Genomic DNA, 20,586 nt, shown 5'->3' on the forward strand with positions numbered 1-20,586 from the left:
AATAATAATAAGAAGAAGAAATAAATGTACATATAGTTTATGCAATAATATATATATAATTATATAAGCAGGGTGGTTTAGTGTAGGGTGGGGCTCTGGTTTCTCAGGGTGTGGCAGTTGTGTACATATTTAGCAGATAATCCAGCACATTCTGGAATCTCTCCTAAATACAGTCTGATCAGATCTTCCTCTGTTATTAATCTGAGCGATGGGATGGTGGATGTGATGTTCTGTAGGAACTGCAGTCTGAGCTGGGTGTATTTAGAGCAGGAGGAGAGGAAGTGCTGCTCGGTTTCTACCTGCCCGGAGCTGCAGTGATCACACACTCGCTCTGCTCTGGGTCTCCAGTGTTTCCTCTGTCTCCCGCTCTCTATCTCCAGGCTGTGGGCACTGAGTCTGTACATCGTCAGCGTGTGTCTTTCTCTGGGGTTTTTAATTTTAGTCAGGTAATCTGCGAGGGTGTATTCTCTATTTAATGATCTGTAACATTCTAATTTATTAATGGAGGAAATTTCATGAAGCCAGTGATTAATATAGTCTGATTGCTGTGTTTTGTGGATGGTTTGGAGGTGTGTGTGTTTGAGGGTGTAGCAGGTGGTGGTGTGAAGGTGGTGGTGGTGTTTAATGTGTGAGAGGGTCTGTTTCTGGGTGTGTGCAGGTATTGAGGTGTGCTGTGTGGTGGGATGAGTCTGGGTGGGATTGGGACAGGTGAGAGTGGAATTTTAAAGCTCTGGTTATGATGGATAGGGAGAGAGGAAACTGGCCGAGCTCTGCTCTGCACGCTGGGTTCACCGTGCTGCGATGGACTTTTAAAATTTCTTTGCAGAATTCCAGGTGAAATTTTTCTATTGGATTCGTGTCCCATGATGCGTGTCCTTTATAATATATAAAGATATAATAATACACTTTATAATACACTCTCTGTATCTCATTTACTAATCCCATCTATCTCCTTTTTTGTGATTTGTTCTTATTTTTGCTTCTCTCATGCATCCTCTTTCTTTCTTACTTTCTTTTTCTCTCTCCATTTAATGTATCCTGCTCTCTTTTTCTCTTCTTTTCCCACTTTTATTATTCTCTCTCTCTCTCTATCTCTCTCTCTCGCTCTCTCTCTCTATCTCTCTCGCCCTTTCCTCCTCTTTCTTTGGTTCTTCTTTCTTTCTCTCTCTCTGACTCTGTCCTCTTTACTTCTCTTTTTCCCTTCATATCTTACTCACTTTCTTTCTATATCCCCCTTTTCTCTCTCTCTTACCCATCCTTCCTCTTTCTTTCTCTCTCTCTGACTCTCCTGTTGTCACACTTTTCTTCTTTCCCTTTTTATCTCACTCACTTCACTCCCACTTTCCCTCTGTCCTTTTTTCTCATCCTCACCCCTTCTTTCTCTCATATCTCTGTCTTTACTCTGTACCTCACCTACTAGTCCCATAGTCTCTCTCTCTCTCTCTCTCTCTCTCTCTCTCTCTCTCTCTCTTTCTATTTTTGATTTTTTTGTCTAATGCATCCCACTCTATTTTTCTCTTCTTTTCCCACTTTATCATTCTCTCTCTCTCTCTCTCTCTCTCTCTCGCGCTCTCTCTCTCGCTCTCACCCTTTCCTCCTCTTTCTTTGTTTTTTTTTCTTTCTCTCTTTACTTCTTTTTTCCCTTTTTATCTCACTCACTTTTTCTGCCACTTTCTCTCTCTCTCTCTCTCTCTCTCTCTCTCTCTCTCTCTCTCTCTCTCTCTCTCTCTTTCCCGCCAGGCTGTGATTGATGGTTTTGCCAGTGTGCTGTGCAGTTCATTATTTTGATTCGCCCTCTCTCTGCCCGTGTATGTGTGTGTGTGTGTGTGTGTGTGTGTGTGTGAGCGCGTGTGTTTTCCTGTGCGTGAGGTTCATTATGGAAAAAGGAGGCAAAGCGGCAGTTCTGCCGAGCACCAATCACATTTCTCCAATCACAACTCACACATTACATCTCACCTATCACATTTCTCCAACTACATGTGACCTATCGTATCCCAGCAATCACATCCCACCAAGATCTGTCACATATCAGCAACTACGTCTCACCAATCTCTGACCAATCACATCTCATTCACTACATCTCGCCTATCACATCTCTCCAACTACATGTGACTTATCACATCCCAGCAATCACGTCCCACCAACAACATCTCAGTTACATATCGGCAACTATGTCTCACCAATCACATCTCACACACTACATCTCGCCTATCACATGTCTCTCAGTACATCTTACAATAACATCTCATACGCAACATGTCACTAATCACATCTCACCAATCACATCCCATCTCACACACTACATGTGACTCATCACATCTCTCCAAGTACGAGACTTATCATATCCCACTAGTCACATCTCTGTAACTGCCAACTTTTACTTCACCTCTCTTCTCACCTATAACATTTCACATCACATCCCACAGACCACACCTCACCAGTCACATTTTCCCAAAGCACACACCATCAATCACATTTTACAAATGTATTACAAAACACCTCTTTCAATCACGTTTTTCAAATGATCACAACTCGTAAATCCATCACATTTCACCAATTGCGTATCAGAATTGCAGATTTCCATATAATGTACATATAATCAACATCTCAATTTACATATCACATCTCACAAATTAGTCACATCTTATCCACACATTATGGTCAACATATCAATTTGTACCCTCACACTGCTGAAAGTGACGAGTAGAGAGAGAGAGAGAGAGAGAGAGAAAGACAAGGAGAGAATAAAATTGGTAAAAGTGGTATTTTATTGTTTAGTTGTTTAGTGTATCTTCTGTAACAACCTTCTATAAATGTACTGATTAGCCAAAGCATTAAGACCACTCAAAGAAAGCCTTGATGGGGCTCCCAGTAGGCAGTGTTGAGTTATAATGGTTTTAATGGAGGTGTAGAACACCATCCAATGCTTAAAACCATACTTTAGACAAGGGGTGGGCAGTTAATTTTCCCACGGGGCCACATGAGAAATTGCACCGGTTTTAGAGGGCCAGACTAATATACTTCGCTCGCTTCTGCCCAATACATATATATATATACTGTAGGCCTATACCGCATTTATACTAACCCTTTTTATATATGTATAAAAATGTAAATGAAACATTACAATAATACAATAAAATGTGGTGAATTATATAGTTATTTAATAAACATGTGATTGTTCAGTTTAGAAAACTTTAAACATTTTGCATTGTTTTAACTATAGCACCACAAACTGACATAAATTGCACATTTTTCAAAGACCAACTTTTCCTAAGTTTGGTATCACATTACTCCAAAATGATACAGTTACACAGTGATATAACTTGAAACATATATTTTGAATATATGTGAGAGAGCTCTAAGAATTTAGTGGTGTGATTTGATAACCCTTTGATTTTCATGTTTTATAGGACAAACTCTTGATCACTTGAAACATACATAATGAATAAAATTTACTATTTTCCGTCAGTGGTGTTGTTTGATAACCATAAGATCTGCTTACTTGTTTCTGGTGTATATTTGTTGATTAGACCTGGTTAAATCATGTTTATTTAGCTGTAAAAAACTAGTTTCTGGTTTTAGTCTCTGCACCTCCAGCTTCGCTGTGCAGACGGATACCGTAATACACTGCTTAGACGCGCAAACAGGTTTTTGGTGTGGATATCGTGACTTACAGGTTTACTGTTGCCTTTTAATTTACCAAAAATCTCACGTGATAGATATTCAGAGGGCCGGTTGTGGCCCGCGGGCCGTACAGTGCCCAGGTCTGATTTATACTAAATTAACCGAAATTCTGCAGTTATGGGAGTAACCTGTAGAGGACGCTGTTTTTAGGAGATACTCCAGATTCCTCCTTCAGTGGTCTGTAGAGGGAGCTGTTTTGGTGCACGGGGAGGAACAGCAGTGTGTAAAGGCAGTTTGTCCTCGTTTTCCACTTTCTGCTCCACTTTTCCTTCTTTGTTTCTGGTTTTGTACTTTTCTGCAGATCAGAGAGGGTTTGATGGGCGCTGAGCTCCGCTCTGTTGTTTTAGCGCTGAAGCTAAATCTGAGCAAAGCCTTTGGGGCAGTGGTGGAGTTTAAACACCTGCAGTTTAAAAATGAATCACCTGGATAAAAGACCAGATCTAGGAGAAATTTACTGCTGAATTACCACGGGACAAATGCACACAATGTGCCATAACATTAAAATCACTTTATGCAGGTTCTACCCATACACACAAAAACTGTGGTATAAAAGACTACTTCACATTACAAGCCACATCAGCTTAAATCAGATTTTTTGTTCAGATCAGATTTGTCTATCTTGATGGTTCACATTCAGTGTAAATGTAAGTGATCTGTATCTGTGTGTAATGTGAACACATCTGTTCCTGAAACACCGTCTCACATGCTGCACATTGATTACTGTATAAACGCCTCCTTCTTCACCAACAACAAAACCCTCATATTAGAGAGACAAGAGGACATATGTGAAGTCAGACTCTGCTTCTTTTTGAACTGCTGCTGATGCTTCAGCATTGCCGAGTAGCATCACAGCGCTAACGCTCGGAGGAGTGCGTAGCGACTCGGTTCTGATACATCAGCTCACAGACGCAGCCTTGCGCTGATCCACATCACCCTAGGAGTGATGAGTGGAAAGAGAGAGCGCCATCTACTGTACTGTACCCACCCAGAGAGAGCAAGACCAACTGTGCTCTCTCAGTGCTCCGGCAGCTGATGGACAAGCTGCATGACCGGGATTCGAACCATTAAAATATAACCCCGAATTATGTTCAAATTATGTGTTACTCTAAACATTTACACAAATGGAGATACTTTCACTGGACAGAAACGATATATAGTATTCAATTTGGTTAATGGGAGGAAAAGAGTGAGATAGATAGAGAGAGAAAAAAAGAAAGAGAGAGAGAGAAAGAGTGAAAGAGGTAATGTAATCACTGAGCTGTGTATGACTCAACAAAGGCACAACAGTAAGCCTCATAAGTCAGATGATGTAATCAGGCTAAGTCAGAGATGCATGTATAGCCCAGGGCAGTGTGTGTGTGTGTGTGTGTGTGTGTGTGTGTGTGTGTGTGTGTGTGTGTGTGTGTGTGTGTGTGTGTGTGTGTGAGAGCAGATCGTACTAAATGAGTTTATGTATTCGCTGCTGTAAAACGCTCTTATCACGACTCATTCAGCTCATTTAGGCTGATCCATCGTTTAACGGATTACTGTGTAAAATCACACCGCTCTTCTGATCCGGACGGGTTTATACTGCGGATTCTGCTCTCCGTTCATATTCCTCAGCAGATTCATCCGTAATTAAAGGACCCGTCCTACAATACTACAAATTTGCTGTAGAATAACCATTTAACATCATAGAGCCTTTCTGTGTAAACCCACAAAACGATCAGTAAAAGCATAATTTTAGTTGGGCCCAATATAGAACCCTGTGGAACTCCACATGATACACTAATCCAAACAGTTACCGAATAATTCATTAATAATTTTATTGTTTCTGTATTAGAATTAATCACTGACTTATAAACTTAGGATTTAAGAGGTTAACAAATGATGAACTATGTCAAAGGAAAAGCATTTTTTTTGTTTTGAATGTGTGTATGCTCTTTACCAATTAGTGTTGTCACAATACCAAAATTATGACTTTTAATACAATACCTGCTTAAATATCTCCAATATACTGAAATATCAGAGATCAATGGAGTAATAGAAGATTTTTTTTTAAATTTATTAAAGAAAACATTGACAATATGATGTTTATTCTAGTTATGCTAGTTAGATTTAGTTGCTAGCTGTCTGAAAGGAGAGCCCCCCCAATCGGAAAATATCTAAAATAATAGAAAAAAAATATCAGTCCATTCCCCTATGCTTGCTGCCGATTGAAATCAAAGTTCAAGATAAGAACCGAGTCATTGTTCAGTGTTTTAATTCAGTCAATCACTGGAAAGCTGAGAAACCCGGGAAATAAGGCATTTCAAAGCTGGGAGACAATTAAACTTTAAAATCTGCTGATATTTCATGAATTGCCATGTAATCTGTGTGCTCTTTTGATGCTTTGAGGACCTATAAACATGATGGATTAGGTTAAGAGTTTATAGACTCCTCGAGTGAATCGGTTCAGGAATTGAGTAAAAATTAGAATCAATGATTCTAAACATGGGTTTAGAAGCCCATGTGTTGATATGAGGCTCTGAACTGGTTGTAAACATAAATGCAGCCATGGGAAAAGTCAGAGACGACACAGAGCTCTCCTCAGACACTGGATTATACTTCAGAACTGAAAACTAAAGAGAAATAAAGCAGTAAAACAGCATCTTTCTAGATATTACTAGACATATATATGCTTTATGGAGGTGTGTTGATGCATTATCAAGCTGAAAATACAATAAGGTAAAATTAATGGGGTATTGTACTGTTTTTAATGACGAATAAATATTAATTAAATTTAAACACTCATTTCACTTATGTAATGTTGCTTAAGAACCTTTTGTAGCACCTTTTTTTTAGAGTGTAGGCTCTTAAACAATGGCATATAATTTCTCTTTGATTATACATAATATATAGAATTGTTAAGGTCTTTTCTGGTGTGTATTTGTACCTTTTTGTAATATTTAAAAAATGTAAAGACATGGAGCTTTTGGAGGACATCAAAGCTCAAATAATATAATAAACCCCCTTTATTGTCCCAGACTTGCAGTGTATTAAATACCTTTTAATGGTTTCAGATGCTTTAAAGTGCATTAAGTCCTTACTCAGATTTTTTATATGTAGCTTGATCAATAGAACAGGATGCACTGCAGCATTTTTTGTTCCAGATCTTTTTGTGAAAAATGATAATGTCACTGTTGGCTATTTTATGCCACTCATATACTGATGATATAATAGTGTAGCAGTGCAGTTATATAATTTTAAAAAGCTGTGTCCTTTTAAATAATATGTAATAATATAATAATGTAAGTGTTTTGTCTGTCTTTTTTTTGTCAATGTGTCAAAGGTTTACATCATATTTATAGATGCTTTTTAGTATCATTTTTATATAGGGCTGTCAGTGTAATTTTGGTGCATGCAATTTTTTTTTTGCATTTATTTTGCGAACAAACACAAAAATAATGTACATTGCACTGCAAAGATGGAGGTTTATAGCATATTCTTCAAAGTGACACTTCCAGTAGAAAAGTAGTGAGGAGGTTTTCAGCAAAGTCCATCCATCCATTTAGCTGTTGTAATTCTAGCTGAGATTATGCATTTTCTTCATTTAGAAATAGAAAGTTAAAAACAGTCATTCAATAAGAACAAAGGAAGAGTAAAAGTGACATTAAAAGAAGCCAGATTGGACAAAAAATGTGCAATTTTGGTTCAAAAAGTGTCAAAAAGCAGGGTACTCTCAAAACTTAGGCAGAAATGTACCAAGTACCACATACTTGAATTACAAAATGTACATTATTGGTCTCATAAAACTTCTAAAAGAGAGTTTTCGAGGTGTCAAATAAGTTCTGTGTACATAATTTAAGTTTGTCAACTCATGGTTAGGATTTAGAGACACATCTTGAATATTTGACCACATTTAACCACAGTTATTCCATATAAAATGCCCAGATAATCTCATTAACCTGGAAATTAAGCTCAAATTATTCATGTGAAAGTAGATTAAGAAGGTAGACGTCAGTACATGACCTCACTGGTGCTTCTACTCAATCAAATCTCTTCACAGCAATGTTCCAACATCTTGTGCAAAACCTCTACTGCAGCAAATTGGCACAAACTGCTGACTGATCCTCCTAATTTGAGGAGATATTCTGTAGAACACGCATCTGCACTCTGTGATTAGAGATGTTGAGCTTTCTGAGCTCTGATCTCAGAGTCTGGCGATGTGGATCATTTTCCTTTCCCTATTAAAATGCAGGAATGCTTTAATGTACGACGGAAAGAGTTCGTTTGCCTCTCGGTTCATTTCTATCCCAGTTCTTTTTTTTTTTTTTCTTTTTTTTTCGTTCCTGATGCTAAAAAGAGTCTGAGAATCAGAGTTTGACAGGCTAAAGTCGGCTAATCAAGCCTCCTGGCCTGACTTTAAAAGTTGTGCGCTTTATTTCTGCGTTTGCCTCGTCTCGGCTCGTCTGATGTCGCTGCTCGATTTGATCGGATCTGACTAAACAGGCGAATCTGAGCATTAACAAATGGTTTGAAAATGATGAGTGACTACGGCGCTCGGGCTGTCAGACCCAGACGCTCTCTTTGCTTTAAAGCTCGTCAGTCTGCCGGGCGACTGAAGACGCGCTCGGCTTTGTTTTAAACGTTTCACTTTTTGTTTTGACCGTTTTGATCACGCCGATGACGGAGGCGATCAAACCTCCGACTCGTTAAAGCTGATAAATACTGAACTCCTGCTCCGGTTTACGTGCGGCTGAGAGATTTGGCAGGGATGTGAGCTTTTCCAGCGTCTGCAGTGACAGATTGGATCAAATGAGGTGTCGTTAAATTAATGATGCTCTTATAACCCACTCCACTGACTCTCAGAATCTCTCCTCCGTCTATTACGCTCTCCTAAAATCTCAAATCTTACAAATCCTACACCGTCCCCAGGGTTCTGTCCTTTACCCGAGGCTCACTCATCATCTACCATCCAGCAGACAGCTGCTTCCAACATTTATCTGTCCCATTATAGTAAACAGCCTGTTTGTGTTGCTGTTATTTTACGACTGGAATGTGAATAAGCGCTGATTGGATGTCTTTTAGCAAGAGAGAACCAAACTCTACAACAGAACCAGTCCAACCCTGTATTTTAGCAAGAGATAGGGCAACAAAGTCAAACTCTATAGTGGAATTAATCAGAACATCAGTTTTATTAAACTAAACTCTACTGCGAATCATAATCTCTATTTTACCAAAAGAAAGTCAAAATCGAGAGTCAAATCTATTTTAACAAGAGACATGAAAAAAGTGTCAAACTCTAATAGAGAACCAATCAGAATTTCAATTTTAGCAAGTTGCGGGGCAACAGATTACCAAACTCTACAAAAGAACCAATCTAAACCTGTATTTTAGCAAGATGTAGGACAACAAAGTAAAATGTCTATAGTGGAAATAACCAACACATCAGTTTTATTAAGAAGCGAGACAACAGCGAACTAAACTCTACTGTTGAAACAATCAGAATCTCAATTTTAGCAAACATCTGATGATAGATAGATAGATAGATAGACAGACAGACAGACAGATAGATATATAGATAGATATACTTTATTGATCCCTGAGGGGAATTTTTTCTGGACAAAGGCGAACTAAACTCTACTGCGGAACCAATAAGAATCTCAATTTTAGCAAGAGGCGGTGCAACAAAGAATCAAACTCTACTCTGGAACCAATCAGAGTCTTAATTTTAGCATCAGACAGGAAAACCGAGAGTCAGTCTGGTATAGTGGAACCAGTCAGAGTCAATATGTTAGCAGGACCAAGGCTGTCAATCAAACCCTTTATCAAAACCAGACTTAATCTCAATTTTAGCTGTAGGTGGGACAAAAGAGAGCCAAACTATGTTGCAGAACCAATTAAAATGGCTGTTTCTGCTGGAGGTGATGCAACAGGGAGTCAAACTCTATAGTAGAACCAACCCAAATCTTTGTTTTTAATGGAATCAGTGTGTTGAACCACCATCACTGCTAAGCATAAATAATATATTCTTTCTGAAAACTGGGGTTTCAGGTCACTTTTTGCAGGAGTTCTTCTTCTGGCTACGTCACCCGTCTTTACGTACTTACGTAAACACACGTACAGCCTCTAAAAGAGGATCCCGCTCAGTTTTACTGAACGCGAGCGGCTGGTGGAGCAATGGAGCCTTCAGAAGAGGAAACTCAGAGCTCAGTAGCTCATTCACTCATAGTAAAACCAAAGAAACAAAGGAGTGAAGATTCTGACTGAGCGCTCTCTTTCTCTCTCTCTCTCTCTCTCTCTCTCTCTCTCTCTCTCTTTCTGACTGAACATAACCTGGAATCAGATTAATCCGCTCTGAAAGGAGACCGCATCACACCCGCCCAGTTTAAAATGATCCTTCCACATGATTATCGGTGCAATTACCCATTCTCACCAGAGAGGCACTAAATCCCCCAAATCACAAAACTTACACACATCAGTTTTAAACCCCCTGTTATGGTCATTTGTCAAGAACAGAACTATTGTTCCTGGGTCAGTTTAACTCAGTGCATGTTTTTTTTATTTATCCAAAAGATGTCTAAGACCTAAAAAAAACCCATAATAAACAGTGTGAATATTTCTTTACTAACTCTATTAATAATTATTATATCAATATTTAGTGGTGTTCCTTACCTCTAACAGGTAGTGGTTCAGTTAGGATAGTTCTCTCGTTTTTCATGAAAAATTACACATTTTTAAAGTTTCAGTACGTTATTACTTTTAAAAGACCAACATATAAAACACAATAGTTTTACATAACATTGAAATATTACATTGCAATTTAGTTTTAGTTTTAGTTTTTGCAAATGTGAGATGAACCATTTTCATATTAAATGTTGATTAAAATAATTAAGCCAAGCAGAAGAAGTTTCATACTGAAACAAATACTTTGACTCATTTTCCTAGATCTTCAAACTTTAAAATGGGTCAATTTGACCTAGAACCTAACAGGAGGATTAACTTTTTAGGCAGGAAAAGAGTCACAACCCCCTTAGCAGAACCAATCAGAAGCCAATCAAAATCTAGTTTACAACACTCCTCCAGTGTTGTCCGTTCTCTTTCTATTGTGCTAATTTTCTAGTTGATTTCGAGCTCAGTGTTTAGATGGTCTGCAGGGTTTGCAGTTTAAAGCTGAAGGAGGCCAGCTCCTGCAGGCAGAGCTCCCCCAGCCTCCTGCCCTGAGGTTAAACTCTGCAGACGGGAGGAGACAGGCAGTGATGGAGTGACGGTGAGGGGGGGTGACGGGGTGGACGGACAGATGACATGAACAGCTTATACCACGCTGACACCACGTCTGTTCTAAACACTCAGAAACACCGACGCCAGCAACATCCGCCCGTCAACATCCTCCTGAGAGAAAAGCTCGCCAGGCTTCACCCAGACGCCCTTAAAGGAGAAATTTTACTGTAGTAAAACATGATAAAAGTTCTTATCTTTGATGAATAGCACACCTCTGCTCTCCCACAGCGTTCAGAGATCCAGAAATTTTAACAGTTTCTCCAACAAACACCCTTCAGACTGGGAGATACGGGGCATAATTTACCCTGATAAATCACTTTTTACACCGTTATCCAGCTCAAAGTAGCTCCACACCTCCTTACTAGAATCTGGAGAGCCGTGACATTTAAAACCAGGCATTAATAACTTAAAAAGTGCACAAGAAAAAACACTGTTTAAAAACATCCCATAACACTACTAGCTTCAGCTCCGAGCGCCACCATCACTGTACTGATAATAACAAAGACATTTATATTTATACATATTTATTTATTGTATGATGGTGTTTGCTGAAGAATAATTGTTACCAATGGTGTTTGTAGGAGCATTATGGTGTTTTAATTGTGTTGTAATAGTAGGTAAATGAAGATGAATTATGGTGATGTTCATTGAAGAATGATGGTGTTTGTGGTGTTGGAGCCTGGCGAAGTCTGGTGTTTGAGAAAGTTTGTTACATATAGTGTTTGTAGGAGCCTGATGGTGTTATTGTATTTTAATAGTAAGTTTATAAAGATGAATTATAGTGGTTTATTGAAGAATGATGGTGTTTGAGAGTGTTGGAGCCGGGTGAAGTCTGGTGTTTGAGAAATTGGTAAATTGTGGTGTTTGTTTGAGTTTGGATTGGCGTAGTGATTGTTGAGGCTCTTTATACTGTTCTTGTCTCGTTTCTCGGTGGTTTATCTCGCAGGTCTGGCCTTTTTGTGGACATTGGAAATCTAAATGCCAGTGTTCTGGGGACGGTGGTGTTTGGCCGGAGTGAAACGGCCTTTCCTTCCTTTTGCCACATCCAGCCTCGCTGTGCGGCTATTTGTTATAGCGTGACCCACTGGCCCCGGTCCCGCCGGACCCCCTCGTTTTAATCTAGATGTAATTACACGGGGATTGGGAGCCGAGGCGGCTGCAGAGCAGGATTACCCACAGGGTCATGTCGTCTGATCCACAGCAAACAAGAGAGTGATGAAGGAGAGGATAGCATCAGCTCCCTCACGCCAACATAATGGCCTTAGCGCCGCCGCTATCCTGCTCCGCTCATTAGCCTCCACACTCGCAATAATGGGGCCACTGACAGAAAACTGACATAAACAAACACTGTATAGCATATTAATGTATATCTGAACCCTGTATTTACCCATTTATTCACAAACTAAACCATAGTCCATCTATAGTGCTAGCACTTTCAGTTAGCAATGCTAATATACAGCTTCTAATGTTGCCCTCGGAATAGCTCCAACCTTCTGCATTCATCTCCACTCAGGGATTTAGGCTCAGAGTTTGCCAACGACAGTTTTGGAATGAGAATGATGGTGTTTGTGTTTGTTGGTGGAGAATGATTGTGTTCCTTGGTGGAGAATGATTGTGTTTGAATTATTTTGTTTGTTGGAGAATGATGGTCTTTGATGTTGGAGAATGATTGAGTTTGTTTAGTGTGTTTAGTTGAGAATTGTGGTGTTTATTTAGTTGAGAGTGTTGGGCTGGTTAGTGGATAATGATGGTGTTTGTTAGTGGGGAATGATGTTGTTTGTTAGTGGAGAACGATGGTGTGTGTTTAGTTGAGAATTGTGGTGTTTGTTTAGTGGTGAATGATGGTGTTTGTTTAGAAGAGAATGATGGTGTTTGTTTAGTGGCGAATGATGGTGTTTGTTTAGAAGAGAATGATGGTGTTTGTTTAGAAGAGAATGATGGTGTTTGTTTAGTGGAGAAAAATGGTGTTTGAAGATGCAGAATTAATTTGTTTAGTGGATAATGATTGTGTTTGTTTAGTGGAGAATGATGGTGTTTGTTAGTGGAGAATAATGGTGTTTGTTTACTGGAGAATGATGGTGTTTGTTAAGTCAAAAAGTGATGGTGTTTGTTTAGCAGAGAATGAATGTGTTTGTTTAGTGGAGATAAAATGTGTTTGTTGATAAGGAATTGTGGTATTTGATGGTGGAGAATGATCGTGTTTGTTTAGTGGAGAATTATGGTGTTTGTTTAGTGGAGAATTATGGTGTTTGATGTTGGTGGAGAATGGTGTTTGTTGATTGAGAATCACAGTGTTTCGAGTATCATAGTGTTTATTGGAGATTGGAAGATGCCTTTGATACCAGCCTAAAATACTCTAAACTGAAGTTCTAATTATCTTTTCAATAACATAGTTTACATCACTTATAAAATCTGATAAAAGGTTCATGAACAGTTTGTTTGTTTGGCTCCATAATGCACAAAAAACGTGATTTTTCATCTTTTTTGGTGGGTCGGACATACCCCACTAGCACAATGACTCTCCATATGTGGTGGCACCAATCAAATGTATTGGGTTTACCTGCAAATTATGTGAAACTGAAGCCAATAAATCCATAATTTATTGTTAATCTATTTTATGTTTATTTATGAGTATTTTATCCTCTTCAGTAACACAGATACCATGAAGCATCGTTAAGAATTGTCTTGTGTTATAACAGTCTTCCTGTTATACCTCTAATCTGTGAATCAGAATTCTTTCATTCTTTTTACATCAAATTAAGCATTCTCTGTTTGTCTGATGTTCGTTTAAGATGTTTTCCAGGAACATGTGTTACGTTCTTGTTAGCGCCACACAGTGTAAAGATGGGTTTCTGATGCTGTTCTTTTTGAAGAAAAAAAAAAAACTATTTTTGGCGTTCAAAGGAAGTATTTCCGTGTTGAGCTCGAGGTTTTAGGAAAATTAAATCAGTAATTCTCAAAGCGGTCCTCAGGGACGCCCAGATGGTTGAGAATTTTGCTCCAACATGCAGCGATGAAGCAGATCCGTGAACCGCTCGGAGCTCCCTGAAGATCGGTTTTAAAACCACTGAATTAGACGCTACTTTGATGGAGTGTTTGAGCAGTATTGACGGAATTGGTCCCGCATCAGTCCATCAGCAGCCCGGATTGTGTGTGTACACAAAAAAACGCAGGTTCTCGGCCAAGTCTGCCCAATCCCTGAAGACCTTATGTTTGGCAGCCCGGGCTACGTCTACTATTGCAGCAGAGCACCATCAATTTTACCCAGCATGCATTACAGACAAATTACAAATGGCTTTTCTTCGTATTATGGTACCCTTGGACCTTTTCCCTGGACCCGAATGTGTGGGTGCCGCTACTTTAGTCAAGTACATTACCTCCTCGCTTCTATAAATCAGCGGTCCCACGGCCCCATAGAGCTCCATTCTTCCTCCTCCCCGTCAGAGAAACGCCGGCACGCATTCTTTCACGGCCAAGACCACGACCCATAATCCTCGGGCCCAGGAGCACAGGAAGTCCACAAACATGTCAAACCCCAGACAGATCTTGGCCTGTTTGCATCGACAGATTGGGACTCTGGCGATTGCAGAATTGACTGGTTCTCTTCCCTCGTGTCCTATAGAATAAATGGCACGATTGATTAATCAATGCCGCCGAGATGGCGATTTAAAATACCACACAATAACCTGCACCTGGCTGAGCTCGCTCCCACCAGTCCCTGTCTAAGTGAGACACTCTTTCACTAAAGAAAGAGAGAAAAGAAAGAAGAAAGAAAAACTAAAAGAGTAAAAGAGAATAGAAATTGAATGTATGAGACAATAGGGCTGCAAATAGGTTTGGGCGGTATTGCAGTATTTCGGTATACCACGATATTTAAATATGGTGACGGTATATTAACCACGTGACGTGACGTACCAAATCTTTGATAAACGGGACATTTAAGACATTCTGCGCATCCACAATGAAAGAGCAGTGGGAGTCAAATCAACATTCATTGAAAAGACCAGTGAGACGATCTGTATGCTAACTAACAAAGAAGGAGCAACAAGCTAGAAGCTAGAATAGATATGAAATAGGAAAATAACCAACTAAACTAAGCTCAAAATGCTAAAAGTACTATAATTTAACGAATTCTAAAAGAGCAAAACTAAATAGTGAACGCACAGGTTTTTTTTTTATTATTATTATTATTTTTTTTTTTTTTTTAATAATAAACCCACCCCCGGTAATATCGTACACCACCATATAATCTGATGGCGGTATGAAAAACTTCAATACCGCCCAACTCTAGCTGCAACTAACGACTATGAGTAGTCGACTAATCTGCCTGTGTGTCTATGCTACCTTCTGGCTCTCTCCCTTTAGTTAGGCTGTTTTATTCAGATCAGCCGGAGTCATTATATAGAAAATCACACTCTGATAATCTTTTATATTCTCTGTTTTAAAGACAGTAAATCCAGTCTAAGCTAATTCCATCTCTCTACCTTTCTGTTTTCTCGATCCATCTCTTCTACATGTATGGAGATGCACTGTTCCTGATTATTATTTTTTTGTCTTGCCCTTGTTGTTGTCATTCACTTCCTACTGGTGAGGAGAGCTAAACAGTAGGAGGCCTCTGTATATTGTTGAATTTGTAAAATCTACACTACACTGCCGTGTAATACTGCCCTGTTTTCTCTCTTTCTTTCCAAAACGCAACAAACGCCAGTCTTGATTCCCCTCATCCAATCACAGTGCAGCATTCCACGAGCTATAGAATGTAAACAGCATAGCACGCGCCCTGTTGAGCCGGCCGGCATTTCGTCTAGCCTACTTTCACTTTCGTTTTTCACTCTCAAAGTCCGCGAAAATGAGCGGGTTTGATGGTATAGAGGAGCCTGTCCGTGAAGCAGCTAATAAAAAAAGAGAAAGCCATCAAAAGAGTCTCATGTACGTGAAAAGGTAAAGAAAATGAGGCGTTCAGGAGGGGGGAAATGCCGGCTGTCATCTGCAGTTCACACACACACACACACACACACACTATACACACTATACTACACTACACTACACCACACTACAGCACGTGAATGTAACGTGATTTGGGGGATTTTATAGTGTTAATGTTGTTCGTTAATGAAATTTTGCACTTTTTTGAAAAGAAATGTTTTGAAATTTGTGTTTTTAGGCCCAATGGTCAAACTATTATATTCAGATGTACAATTTACTGTTATTTATTATTGTATTTTGCACATTTTCAGTAAAAAAAAATCAATTGATGCCAAAGGATATATAAGACATTTTGAAAAAAAAAAAAACATGGCATGGATTTATTGCATTTTGCGAAAAAACGAATTATTTTTAAAAATAAATCTTTAAATATTAAAATCTTGATTTGATTTTTTTGTGGTATTTTAACCTTAGTATGGTATTTGATAGTATGAAACAGAAAACGGTGGTTTTCAGCCTACAACTTTCTTGCTAAAGAAAACACATTTTTACTCAAATTGATAAAAATGGATTTATAGTGTTTTGGAACCAAACTCTTCATATAGAACTTCTACTTTTAGTAGTTACTTTTAATCGTTCTCTTTAATAGTTTCTGGGTCTTTTTCTAGTGTAAGTGTTTAAAAGCTTCACAATTTTTTGTCAATTTCTAAAGCTCAGTTTATTTCCGCTGTTAACCAATAATTTGATTGCTAAAACCCACCCCCACAATATAGGATTTTTTTTTACACTGTACTTTTACAATATACTAATTTATTTTACAATACTTACATTACATAAATAAAGGGGGGAAAATGTTTTTTTTAATATTGCCAATAATATTGTGACCCCAAAATTACCTAAAATACAGTCATTTTAGATTCGTATCGCCCAGTTCTACGCGAGACGTTTTTGCCTTGAGATTTCTCACACAATAGAAAAGCATAAAAATTCTAATTTACTCTCTCCAACCTCACACTCGTGAACACACACACACTTGTACACACAGAATAGCATGGGGTTTCATTGTGTCAGCGTTTATCTGGACGCTTCAGACACAAGAGCCCAGACATAAATTTAAAATGGCCCGTCAGCAGCGGAGCATCAGTCAGCATCGATCCCATCACTGCAGCACCTCCACGCTCCGGCACTACCGCTACGCTCACTCCCCCGCCTCACCCGGCTAACCGTACCCGCTAACGGACTAGCGTACACGCTAACCCTGAGCTTAACGGCTCATTAACGTCTGTTCAAACCACCTCCCTGATTTATCACAAGTAAAATGACCCAGTTTCACTACTATCAGAGTCTAGAACCGTCTACAGCAGTGCCTATATAAATTAGCCCCTCAGAACCATTAATCTGCAATAGTACTGTATTTTTCACACTATAAGCTGCACTTAAATCCTTTCATTTTCCCAAAAATCATCAGAGCTCCTTATAATCTGGTGCTCCTTATGTATGAATTCTACCAGTCAGGTATTAAGGAGCAGTAAAGCCTGTCTGCTGAAGTACAGAGTTATACAGGAGTTTCAGTTTAGTTCTGCAACACTGAGACTGGTGGAGCAGTATTAGCATTAGCTGCTAACCGCACTAAGCACACTAAGCTCTTTGGTAAGTATTATTGGCCTGTAGTCTGCAGGTTTACCGTATAAAAACAAGCTATGTGGGATAAACCGCTAGCTAATATCACCCTGGCTTACCGAAACACTCAGGGTTCCTCAGTGTAGTATTGTCTGGCTCAATTTACTAGCGCTAACTACTAATGCTAATGCTGCTGCACCCAGCCTTAGTGTAAATCTGGAAATCTTGGAAAGCTTACTGTAAATAAATGGAAGCACTTTACTCACTCAAATAAACAGTTTTCAAAAGAGAAATCTGCTTTGTTTTTATATAAGCTTTACTTAACTTAGTTACCTCCCCCACCACCACCCAGCGGAGACCTGCTGAATGAGAAGAAAAGCATGGTGGAATCCCTATTCCTTACTAGTGTTGCATAATGTGCCTTATTATTCACTGCACTTTATGTATGAAAATAGTCCAAAAAATGGACTTTCATTAATAGTGTGCCTTATAATCTGCTGCACCTTATAGTGAGAAAAATACTAATATAACCTAGCCTATTAGAACTAATCTATAGCAGTACTACTTCAGCATTAAGGGCCCTAAAAGTGTGTTTTAATATTGGTATCGCAAAACTAGCCTTTTTTTTAAATGATATTTTAGGGCCATATTGGCCATTAGGGTATGGAGGTATTAGGGTATTGTAACTTCTGTTACAATCTGGTGAAAGTCTAAATTTGTTGCAATTGTATTTTCTTAAAATTATTTTTGTTTCTTTTAAAATTCAATATTTTGTCATATCGCAAAGAAAATTGTTGTTGCAAAAATACCCTGAAATGTAATATTATTATTTTAAAGACATATTGCCCACCCCTACTGTGAAGGTGTAGTAAAACATGCATTGGATCATAACCCTCACCAATAGGAAGAACAAATGGAGGGCATCATGAAAATAATCGTGATTAATCGTGACTAATCAGGAAAAATAATATGCAGATTAGTTGACTCCTTAAATAATATAATCATTAGTTGCAGCCCTAAGTTTTAGTGCGGATTGATTGCTGATTTGCTTTTGTGGCTGAAATCAGTGTAAACTCAGCATAATAAGACTGTATTAGATGTTTATAGTGTTTATTACTGTAGGGAAGCTTCTCTTTGTTTTTGGAGATTTCGTGAGAAAAGCGCCCAACCCAGAGTATCCAGTCTGATTTATGTTGTCATATAGTGTGTGTGTGTGTGTGTGTGTGTGTGTGTGTGTGTGTGTGTGTTGGGGGGGGATTAGGTTAGCGCAGTGTTAGCCCTTTGCTCCTCACTAAAAGGACATGTCATCTTCAATAAACAGCAGCAGCGCTCACCGCCCTGCTTACTGCTGACCACACCGAGCTCTGTGAACTTCACACACACACACACACACACACACACATGTGCGCACACACACACACGCACACACACATACAGAGATAAACAGCTATTTACAGAAATTTAGAAATGGTCAAAATTAGGAAAAAGCTGCAGGGCTGCTTTCAGACCTCAAATAATGCAAATAAAACAAGTTGATATTCATTTAAAAACAATAATACTAATGTTTAAGGGTTCAGAAATCAATATTTGGTTGAATGACCCTGATTTTTCAGTGCATCTTGGCATCATGTTCTCCTCCACCAGTCTTACACACTGCTTTTGGATAACTTTATGCTGCTTTACTCCTGGTGCAAAAATTCAAGCAGTTCAGTTTGGTGGTTTGATGGTTTTTGATCATCCATCTTCCTCTTGATTATATTCCAGATAGTTTCAATGACATTCAGATATACCGTATTTTCCACACTAGAAGGTGCACCAGACTATAAGGCACATTGTACAACACTAGTAAGGAACAGGGGTGTTGCGATGTTTTCCTTTAATTCGACAGAACCTGTAAAACTAAGCTAAATTAACTAAACAAATTTCTGTGTTTAGTTCTTTCTTTCATGTTAAATATTGGGTCTTGATTCTATCTGAAAGACATCTCTGGACAGTAGAGATAGTTACTCCAACAAAAGCAGAATAAACTCTTTTAATACCCTTAAGTTTAACTCAGTACTGTTTCTTCCTTGGTTAAAGAGTTTATACCGTAAAAGTACAGCAGTAATCTGAGTCTAAAAGCTCTTTATTTTCTACCTGAGCTCCTGTCGTTCCTCTCGACTACATCTCAGGTGTTCCCTGATTTGTTTCCAGTTCTGGAGAATTCTCCTGAGCTTCTGTTTTTGGCTCTCGTTTAGTCCAGTGTCTGAATTTGTTGAGAAAAGTTAAATAAAAAGTAACTCAAACAAGGAAAGAAAGAATGACAAAAAAAGAAATGAGCCCTGGGCCTCGTCGCCGGGTTTCTCTCCCCAACGTCTTTTGTTCTCATTGTTCTCCTCTGTTTGTGCCTGCTTGTTTCTTTCAGTTAAAGTTGGTACACTGGTCATGTGTTGCAAATAATAATTAAGAGTATTGACAAAAACTTAGCGATACAATATGCATTACAATACAGCATATACACTAAATATATTGCAATTGTTAAAAAAATAGAACTGTTATAGTATAATAAGCATATCAAATAAAAGCTGTTTCTGGCCTATGCTATGTACAATAACTATTTTAAATATTTAGTTTTTTAATTGTGTGTTTATTTGATTTATTGATTGTTAATGTATTAGTGTATTAAATGTATTAAATAGTGCTTCCATAGTGCTTCCCTTTGTGCTTCCATAGTGCTTCCATAGTGCTTCCATAGTGCCTCCCTTTGTACTTCAGTATATTGTATTTTGTTTATTTTTGTTTCCTCTTTTTTATATTTTTGCACCTGTAACATAATAAAAAACACTTGCACTGGATGTAATATGGCAGTTTTCCATCATTTTTGGTGTGACAGTCTGTGACAGCGTATTGTGAGGACAGCTGAGAGGATCATCGGCGTCTCTCTCCCCTCCATCACGGACATTTACACCACCCGCAGCATCCGCAAAGCAACCAGCATTGTGAATGACCCCACTCATCCCTCACACGAACTGTTCTCCCTCCTGCCTTCGGGAAGAAGGTACCGCAGCATCCGGTCCAGCACGACCAGATTCTGCAACAGCTTCTACCCCCAAGCCATCAGACTCCTCAACTGCA

The 20,586-nt window shown here is 38.8% G+C and overlaps 1 protein-coding gene across 3 annotated transcripts in view; it reads left to right on the forward strand.

Moving 5' to 3' along the window:
• Positions 1–20,586, forward strand: part of LOC103042003 (cadherin-4) — a 626,601-nt gene that overhangs the window by 403,132 nt on the left and 202,883 nt on the right. The window lies entirely within an intron of this gene.

This window comes from Astyanax mexicanus, chromosome 13, assembly GCF_023375975.1.
Source record: "Astyanax mexicanus isolate ESR-SI-001 chromosome 13, AstMex3_surface, whole genome shotgun sequence".
Taxonomy (NCBI): domain Eukaryota; kingdom Metazoa; phylum Chordata; class Actinopteri; order Characiformes; family Acestrorhamphidae; genus Astyanax; species Astyanax mexicanus.